The following is a 10880-nucleotide window of genomic DNA, read 5'->3' as shown; positions in this document are numbered from 1 at the left end:
ACAGTATGTATAGGAGGTCATACTCAGTATCAATTAAAAAGAATGAGGTAGATCTTAATGTATAAACATAAAAATGTCTGTAAGACATACTTCTGAGTTATTTAAATAGCAAATTACAAAGTAAAATATAGAATGTGTTTATATATTTTTACATATAAAAATCCATATAACTAAATATATATCTATGTCCCTGAGCCCATCACAATTGAAAAAGAAATTTAATAAGATATGAAAACTTTCAAGGATGCTGAGGGACCAACTCATTATTTTGAAAGCAGGTAGAAAAGAGATAAAAATTAAACACTTCTCTAATTCCCAATGCAAAATGTACTTCAAGATAACCAAATAAATTGATAAGGGGAAATTTCCCGTAATGTTCCAGCTAATAATGAATAAGTAAATTTGAATGTCAGAATTTGACAAACTCCCATAAATTAATAGATCCAAGTATCTGGAGGTACCAACATCACAAAAAGAAAGATAACTGGAAATTGGGTAGCTGCAGATGGGAGAACACAATACCTCCTGTGAAGGAATCTTACCAGGAAATAAAATCTGGGTCAGATTCCACCATTAGAGGTGACCACCAATTACGAAGAAAATGACAGAACCCAGGGATTTAGCTTCCTGCCTCTAAAGTGCAAGATCCCAAGCTTGATCCCCTGTACCAAAAAAAAAAAAAAAAAAGAAGAAGAAGAAGAAAACAACAGAGGACCAAGCTGTTATACCTAACACCAAGGAAACCCAGATTATGAGAAACTCCTCTGACAAGCAGCCTAATTTCTCAAAAGCAAAACAAAATAAACCTGCAAAACTGCAATGGAAAAGAGAAGAAGCCTAAAGATGAAAAGAAATTTTTAAAATTATCTAATTGATATGCATGGACCACATTGCATCCTGTATTAAACAAGCGAGCTATTAAAAGAAATAATGAAACCACTGGAGAAATATAATACAAACTAAATATTTAATATATTTAAAGACTTATTAAATTTTTAGGTGCATGTCTGAGATCAGGGTCTCTGGAGACAGCCTCTGAATACTTGCGTTAGTGATTTATTAAGGTAAAGCCTCCAGAAAAGAATCTAGGGAAGGAGCAAAGAAGATAGGGGAGAAAAGGAAGTAAGTCAGGGGTATAATTTGAGGCAAAGTCGGAAATTCAGCCTCATCCTGTAGGCTCTGGAATGAAAATTACACTATAGAGTTTGTCTACCCTAAGGCAAAGGAGCTGGGCTTTCATGGTCCAGCATTAGTCCCTGGCTATGGGAGAAGGATAGGATGTGGGGGTGCTTCTGACTCTAGACAGAAATCCCACATCACCTTTACTGAAAAGCACAATCTTAATTTGTGGACAGAACAGGCAATTTCCCCAAAGCCTGAGACTCTTTGTACAAATCAGACCCTGGGGTCGGCAAGGAGTGGCCAGTGCTCCCAGAAGCATTTATGCAAATCTGGAGTTAAAAGTGACATTTAAAAATAATTTTTTTAATGGGATTCTTTCTAAACTATATCATTATCATAGATCTAAGGTCAATGAAGAAAGTATAAGGAATGCAATTTAAACTTTTTCTAAATGGCTTAAGGTGACCTAAAATACGCTCCATAGAATAAAAATTCCAGAAAATCCTACAGGAACCATGCATAGAGGGTTCTCCGGTCAAGTAACTGTGGCAGAAGTGGACTCACTCAAGTTAAGCAGGTGTTCTCAGAACAGGACTTCTCAGAGTTGCTAGTGTGCCAATGTATAGAGCAGAAGGCAAAGTCTCCCAAGCCAGTAATGTATGTCATTCATTGTAAGATGCACATTTATTTTTCCATTTTAACATCTCTGAAATCTTGACGCATCTTATAAGAGACATAGTAACTATGGAATCACAAATGCTCATGCTCAGAGATCCAGTCCATTCTAAACAACCACAATGGAAATGGAGAGAACTAAAACTAAAGGCCTACTATGTGCCTGGCAACATGCTATTTTTCAAAGTAGCTCTCACCAAATTCATAGTGGCTGATTTTCTCTCCTTGCCGTCAGGAATTGGAAGTCTGATCTATTGGTGCTAGACAGCAGGCAAAAGCCTAAGCAGCATGTGCTGTCTTAGTCCAGCACATCACCACCTGCTGGAAACCTCCTCTGTAGGGAACAGGAGAAGGGGACGTTACCAGAACTTCTGCAGTGAATTCTGGTCTCCTGCAAGCCATGGCAGCACACGGCAAATTACAGAAAAGGTAGACAAATGAGACTGAGAAGAAGCTGAGCTTTGGGTCTGATCAGTGCTGCTCTCTCTGGGCAGCAAAGACCAAAGCCCCCAGCCCACCACACCTTTTATTCATTACCTCGCAACAAATGATTTGCAGAGAATTGAGTACATCTGGAGAAACAAATGCAACAAATGACTTACAGAGAGTTCAATAGTTCACATTGGGATAAACAAGGTGTAACAAAAAGCTTGCAGAGAGTTCAGTACATCTTGGGTGAACAAGATGTTAACAGTGCAAGAACAATGAGGAACTGAGCAGATGTTTGTTCTCCCAGGATGTTTCTTGCCCTGGAGAATCACAGCACCACTGGATCACCGAAGTCTCAGCTGTGACCAGAGGCCAAACCGGGGTCATTTTGTAGCTGGGCTGTAGGCAAGAGAACCAGGCCAACCAAATAACTTTGCCCTAGAACTATGTAACATTGCTCCCAACACTCCTCCATGAAGCTCTTAATAGAATGCGCCCCTCAGCCTCCACTGGTTATCAGGCTTACTCTGACATTGACCCATGGGGTTCCAGGCACTCCTTAGCTGGGCCCATGTGGATTAGAACTGTTGTTAAGGATTAGAACATGTGTTAAAGGCTTGGTCCCCAATCCATGGTGCTATTAGGAAGTGGTGGAAGCTTAAAGAGGTGGGAACTAGGGGGAGGTATTAAGTAATTGAGGCCAAGCACTCAGAAGGGATTGTGGGACCTTTACGTCTTCCTTTTCAGCTGTTCTGCACCCAGCCATGAGGTGAATGGGTTTTTCTGCCACACATTCCCACCATGATGTGCTGCCACAAGGCCAAAGCAACAGGGCCACTAAAACCATGAATCAACTCTTTCTAAGTTGCTTATCTCAGGTATTTGTTACCCTAACAGAAAGTTAACACATGATGTAATATGGAGATTTTCCAGTCATCTTGACTTCAGTCACCTTGTCAACTGACCCCTTTTCCTTCTAGATGTCTTTTGTCCTGTTCAACAACTCATATTTTTCATCTGATGCAGGATGAGTTGCATCACAAAGGCTGCTAGAATAGCATGTAAACTGTGACTCAGTAAGTTCTGAATAAAAGTCTGAGGTCTTGATGAGAGTTCTAGACTGAATCAGGCTCACAGTGTGGCCAGTAGGACTGAGGTGAGGATCAGGAGGTCTGATACTGGTTTCAGGCTACACACTGAGGGGCTGTCCATTAGCAGTCTCCCCAAGGAGACTGAGGACCGTGAACTTTGTCTCCCTTCCATCTAGTGCTCCTCTGTAAAGCACTCCTACCCAGCGTGGAGTTTGGTAGTAAGAAAATCCAGATGACAAGGCATTCCTGAGGTCTTCATGGCAGGAGCAGCAGACTCTTAGTGGTCAGGAACTCAGAGTCCTCCAACAGCTCAAGCACTAAGGAGAAAGAGTAAGGAGCCTCAGGCAGGGAGGGACCGAAGAACCAGTCCCTGAAGGGTACAAGGAGGTAAACAGGAGAGACAGCCCACACCTCTGGTGTGGGCCAGCTTAGCTGCTCTTAGTGCAAGTTCTCCACTTGAAGGTGGTAACTTCAAAGGGCCACAGGAATCAAGAAAGTCCCCAGAGCAGCAGGGAGTGAGTTAAATGACGCCAAATGGCACACACCGTAACTCAGGCTGGTCTGAATTCTACAGAAGTACTCCATTGGCCAAACTCAAGCCTTCCGGGAGCAGCACCCCCTGATAATGACCAGTTCCAGACACACAGCAGAGGGCCAGGTGAGCACTGTCTGGTGGCACAAGAGGGCACCACACCCTGAGCCCAGGCCTCCTCTGCTCACACAGTAGCCTTTCTCTGGCTTTAATGAAAGGTACACATTCCAGATTAAAGATCTCCGGAAACATGACCTCTCCTTTGCTTGAGGCCTGGCCTGCATCCACAGACACTGCAGCTGTCCTCCAGGATGACATGCACAACCACAGATAGCTGCAAGTCCCCACAGCTTTCCATCAGCCTGTCACCCAGTACTCACCCAAAGCCAGGAGGCTACCTGAGACTCAGATCTGGACTTTAAGTTTTAAGTTTCACAGTGGGAATTGTCTTCTCTGAGGTGATACTGGAGTTGGAGTGACAGTAAGGGAGATAGGAAGAGACAGATGTGGCACTGAGTCATTTGATTCTCCACTGACCGGCAGAGTGCTCTTCAGTGAAAATTCTGCACTGAGCCCCCCTCTTTCCTGCCCTTCTGCTTCACTGAAAGACGGGACACAGACATGTATTCTCACTCATTCCTTCTCTATCTGTGCAGCTGAGTGAATAGAAGTACCCTCCTTTTGCACTGTATAGACCCTGACTTGCACTCTCCCTCCCCCAGTCTCCCTGCAGGGCCAACTACCAAGCCCTTAGTATTAGAAGCCAGCTTCCCAGGGAGAGCATGAGTTCCCCAGACACTCTGGGCCTTCACACACCTGGTCACCTATGCTTGCCATGTGCCAAGCACTGGCCTAAATACTTCATAGATTTTAACACATTTAATCTCATCACAACTCTGGGAGGTATGCACTATGATTGTCCCCATTTTATAGATGAAACTGAGGCACAAAAGAATAATTTACTCAAAATTCCCTCAGAAACTATATCTTCTATGCTATAATTCCTCATTAATTATTAGCCAAATAGAAATTTTATTCTGGCTGTCTCTGCGTGTGTGTGTATATGAGAGAGTAGGAAAGATATATAACATATACCTTACATAAAGACATGCAGAACTTAGGGTGTGCATACAGTTTCCTGTTGGAAGCAATACTCAAAGGCATTTATTTTTCTTCTTGATATCTTGCCTGTTTGATGAGAATCTGTAAGTCTTTTTTGTCTTTTTTTGATTAATTTTATTGGTACATCTTAGGTATACAATGACATTCATCATTGGAAATTTTCACCTTTACATAATCTCTCTTGGTTCTTATTTTTTCCCCATTCCCCTGCCCTTCAATGCCTCCACCCCTCCCTATTTACAAAGACTTTGTTTCCATTTTTTCATTTTCTCATATTAATTAAATTCCCTTCTTTCCTTTATCCTACCCCTCCCACTTCCCCTTCCCCTCTGCCCCTTTTCTTCCTATTTCACATCATCTATTATACCTTTTAGTCCTTATTTACACTTTCAGTTTCTCACACCAGAGAAACTATTTGGTATTTACGTATGTGTTTCCTGTTTATTTCACTTAAGAGATTCTGTAAGTCTTGAGTAGGTGTTTGCTGAAGGCAACCACAGACCAAGTGACATCCTGAGGACCCTCTAGAAAGCTCTTTATGGAAATTTCATGGTGTCCCAAACATCATTCCCTACTGTATTATTTCACCTAAACTCCTCAAAAGTCCAGTGTTACAAATTTTTTAAATTACGCTTATTTTTAGAGTTTAGGAAACTGAGTTTTCCAGCTGGAAAACTTCCCTCAGAAATAAGAGCACCAGCTCAAGACTTTCTCAATTTTTAAACACTACGGCCCATGTACTGCAAACCCCATGCCCTTGACTCTTTATGTCAGATGATAGTGAAGGAAAGGGGTTCATTTAGCAATTTGGCCAAGATGTAAAACAATAACCATTCCCAACCATTAGGAAGAGTTTGAGAAAATACTCAAATATTTCTTGGGAGAGCATACATTGGTACATTTTAGAGTGCAAGTCAACACAAAAGCTCATAAAACATGACTACATTTTAATTCTGTAATCTTGTTTCTAGGCATTATTCCTAAGAATATAATTGGACAATTACACAGATTTATGTACAAAGCTGTTATAAAAGTTATTACAATGGCAAAAACCTGGGAAAACCAACTCACAATAGGTGTTTGGTTAAACAAAAGAAGGCCTGGCAAAAAAGTCCACAACCACTGAAAATGCTGCTGTAAACCAATTCACTGACAAGGAATGACACGTCTTCTTGTTATTGTTGTTTGTTGAAACATGCAGGTTATTAGCCACAACTAAGACATTTTTTTTCTTAAATTCTTTTATTGGTACATTTTAGGTATAAAATACATTTACATTTATCATTGGGTGCTTGTACCTGTACATGATGTATCTTGGTTCTTATTTTTTCCCCATTACCTGTGTGCCCTTCATCCCCTCCACCCTTCCCTATTTACATACTTCATTTCCATTTTTTTAAATTTTCTAATACTTTTTCCCTTCCATTCTTGCCTTTCCCCTTCCCCTCCCACCACCCCTACCCCTTTGGACCTTTTCCAATTTCAAAGTATCATTTATTAGTTATTAATCCTTTTAGTCCTTATTTACACTCTCAGTTTCTCACACTAGAGAAACTATTCGGTATTTACATGTGTGTCTTATTTATTTCACTAAAGAGTATGGCCTCAATATGCATCCATTTAACTATAAATGACTCTAGTTTCTCATTCTTTATGGCTGAGTAGTACTCCATTTTATTAAAAAACCACATCTTCTTTATCCAATTTCCAGTTGATGGGCACTTGGGCTGTTTCCAAGTCTTAGCTATTACAAACTGTGCCACAATAAACATGGGTACACATATATCTCTGTGGTATGATTCTTTTAATTCTTTTGGGAAAATACCCAGGAAGGAAATAGCTGGGTCAAATGGGACCTCTAGCCCTAGTTCTTTGAGGTATCTCCACACTGATTTCCATAGTGGTTGCACCAGTCTGCACTCCCACCAACAATGGAGAAGGGTTCCTTTCTCTCCACACCCCCGCCAGCATTTGTTATTGGTTGATTTCTTGATAGCAGCCATTCTTTCTGGGGTGAGGTGGAATCTCAGTGTTGTTTTCATCTGCATCTCTCAAATGACCAGTGATGTTGAACATTTTTTCATATGCTTATTTGCTGCTTTCATTTCTTTGTCTGAGAAATGTCTGTTCATTTCAGATACCCATTTTTGAATTGGGTCTTTGAATTTGGGGAGTCTGATTTTTTTCAGTTCACTAAGACATTTTTAAATGAAAAAAGTCTAGAAAATAATCCATCCAAAATGTTAGCAATTCTTGTTTTGGGTTTTGAATTTTACATTTTCTTCTTGCACACCTATAGTTTTCCCTATAAACATAATAATTTTGTAATTTTCTAAGATATAAAACACAGTTTTGAAAAGAGGATATTGTTGGCACAGTTTTAAGAAGCAAACAGCAAGGCCTCGTGTCCTATGTCCTGCATTGCCCCAGAAAATCCTGCTCCCTGTACCAGCTAACTGTCATGAAGACCTGCAAGTCTAGTGCTGGGGAAAATGGATGAGAGACATAAAAAGACAAATGAACCCAAGAACCATCATATCCTTGATATTCAACTAATTGTGAAAGCAAATGAAGAAGAAATCATTTGAGAGGGAGCTTCTCCCATCACCCCTGAAGGCCCAGCCAGTAGAGAAGAGGACCATAGATCATGTCACTGACGTAGTCTCAGGTCAAAGAACCAGGGTGGCCTTGGGCAGACCAGTGGGAGGCATTCTGCCTTCACCACCATTGTCAGTCTGGGTTCCTGGGTGGCAGCAGCATCTTGGGGCCACCAACAGCCCCATTCTTCCCCTGGGAACCTCAGGCTGTCAGCAGCTGTGAGTGTTCACCTGAATGCTGGAAATTAGATTCCAAGAATGCCAGGATCTCTGGGGGCCTACAGAGAAAGAGTTCATTTCATATCTTGCCAGCAGAAATGTGAATGGTGACAGCTTCTTTGGGAAGCTACCTGGAAACATCTATCAAAATTAACTGCGAATGAAAATATCACCCAGCCTAGCAGTTTTCCTACTGGAATCCTTTTCCAGTATTAACAGCATCAGCTCAAGAGAAGGCATCTTAGGGTGTCAGGTGCAGTATTTGAAATGTACACTACAGTCATAGGCCCAGGCTACATGTTACTGGCACTGGGGGTGCTGAAGGTGACAGGAAAAGATACAGACTTGAGGGAGGAGGTGGTACTTCCCGGCTGAAGTTAGGCAGGGCAGGAAGTCTTTCCACACAGGGCAGGAAGCGCCATGTAAGGGCAGGCAGCACTATGGACTGTGAGTGTAGGCAACATGAGCCAACTCGGGCAGAGGGGGCTGCTCTTTTCAAATATCCCCAATAGTGGTTTTAATCAGGATAGTAAGGTAAGGAAACATGGAAGCAATGCCATGAAGGAAGTTTTGATATTGACAGTTAGTCCCAGGAGGCATGGCATGGCTCCCATGCCATGCAGGGCAGCACTTGGCTTGGTCAGCAGACAGACTGAGCAAGAGGGAAACACAAGTAAGAGCAGGTAATTGTGCTTCTCATGGGACAAGAGCAGGTCAGGCGGGGTATGTAGGGCAGGATTTGCTGGTTTTAATTGAAGGGGTTGTTATAGGGGCTGTCCCAGCTGTCTGATACCTGGCTCTGGGTTGATTATTGATCCTAACTGTGCCACAGTCCGATGGAGGAGATATAAGGTGTAGGTTCTGACTTGGTAAATTTGTAATGAAGGGCAGGCTCAAAGGAGAGTTCTTGTCATCTCTAGGGATTGGCTAACTACTGGGAAAGGAGTCTCCAGGATCAGCAAGTCCCCAGAAGTCAAACAAATAAAAAAATCATGCTTAATACACCTGGCCAGGTCCCAGATAGTCAGGGCATCAGATGTCCCCCACCTAGGTCAGTCAATCTGCTTGCAGAGACAAACACATGACAAGGCCCAGGCTACCTTCAGGAAGTGCCAACCCTGCAAAGCAAGAGGAAACCAGGAGTGATGTCACACTGGCTGGCTGGGGAAACATCAAATTGTGCATGGGAAACTTGGAGCCACAGAAGAGAGTCATACGTCAGAGATGTTAAATCCTAGGTTTGAGATTGGGACCCAACTCCAAGGCCAACATGCCCAGGGTGATGTGCTACCATTTTATTTTCCAGGATTATACTTCTCTCTGGGTTTAACCTGCAGATAGAAACTGGAGCCTGAAGAGTAACTGAGGCCCATAGGAAATGAAAGAAGCCAGTAAGGAGAGAGATTCTCTTTCTTTCCTTTGTGCCAAAACCAAATTCCAAGAACTTGGGTGGCCTCAGAATCTCAGGGGTAGGTCAGGAAATGAAGCATGCTTGGAACAGGACATGTGACTTCTAGTGATATGTGCACACTTGGAAGAGGATGAGTCATCGCTTCCTAAAGCCACTCACCTGCAGGGCCCCGAGCGCTCTGTGCAGGCGGTACATCTCCGGAGGATAGCACCCACTTCCTCATTACAGGGACCCCCTGAACAGTGGAAATTAACATTTCTCATGTTTTTAAAAGAAGAAAAAAAACAGAGCAGAGAGATTCTATTTGTGGCACTCGGCTGAGATCTTAACAGAGAAGAGTTTATCTTCAGCTTAGCCAAAAGCTGTATCTTAAACACTTAGAATACTTGCATGGGATACTGATCTGGCTCTGCCTCTGACTGGCATCTGTGATGGTCAGAAAAGGAATGGGAATGGCTCCCTTGGGCCACCATAGACTTATTTAATGTACACAAGAATCTCTTAACTGGGAGGGCTGCACATCTGCACACTCTCCATCTGCTTCCCAGCCCAGCCTACCAAACTATTTCACTGAGCAGGGAGGGTCCCTGGGGGCAGCCCCTGAGCATGGGCTGAGGCAAAGGTTAGAACCCACTGGCCATGGGTTAGAACCCACTTTTGGGTATTGCTCAAAAAGGCTGGAAGTTGCCAGCTCAGGCAGCCTGCCCTACTCTTGTGGAAGGAGATGCATTATGATTCAAAACAACTGGAGGCCTTCTGCTGTCTGATCTAATGTCAAAGACTGTGCTCTTTTCTTGCCCTTCCTGCTTCTTCTCCTTCCAGGACATACTGCGCCTACCACTCACTCATCAGAAGATGAGATATTATATTATATTCCGAATCTGTATCTCTTTCCTGAAAAAGAATAGGTATGGAGCTCCTGCCTACTGTTACCTACTGCAGTTGTACCTGATAGCCCCAATCAAACCTTCCTTCTCCTCAAATGGTACAAGGGGACAGAGACATGGTCCATGGCAATTAGAAATAATGTGCCACCCCCTGAGAAACAGGGTCCCAGGCAACCAACTTTCCGGGTGTCCCTCCCTGTCCCTCTCAGGTAGGAGCTGTCTTTCCCTCAATAAATGTACCTTACTCAGAGGGAGAGAGAGGGAGAGAGAGGGAGAGAGAGGGAGAGAGAGGGAGAGAGAGGGAGAGAGAGGGAGAGAGAGGGAGAGAGGGAGAGAGGGAGAGAGGGAGAGAGAGAGAGAGAGAGGTAATGTGCCTATCCCAGGAGCCAGAGCCCAGCTCTGCAATTCTGCCTTCCCCTTCCCCAAATGCAGAGAGAATTACTGGCACTAGCTTTATCTCATAGAGCAGGGGTTCATATACTTAAAAGAACAAACAAGTCCCCTGGACATCTTGTGAAAGTGAAGATTCAGGTGTAGTAGGGCTTATGGAACATATAGCTCTCAACTTCAAATGTAGGTATATATGTATATGTGTGTGAATATCTGTTATATAAACATATATGTATGCATGTGTATAAACACATGCTAAGGCAAACAATAACACATTAAAAGAGAATACTGTAAAAAAGGATCTGTTTGTCTCTCTGGATAGGACTGCTTTACAGATACAGTATTTAAGGTTTCCTCACAGTTTCAAGATCCAAGGTGCTATCATTTTGATAATATTTATAAACA

This window comes from Heterocephalus glaber, unplaced genomic scaffold, assembly GCF_053883595.1.
Source record: "Heterocephalus glaber isolate CG9 unplaced genomic scaffold, H.glaber_assembly_v1.0 deba00000347, whole genome shotgun sequence".
NCBI classification, from domain to species: Eukaryota; Metazoa; Chordata; class Mammalia; order Rodentia; family Bathyergidae; genus Heterocephalus; species Heterocephalus glaber.
This window is presented reverse-complemented; position numbering follows the sequence as displayed.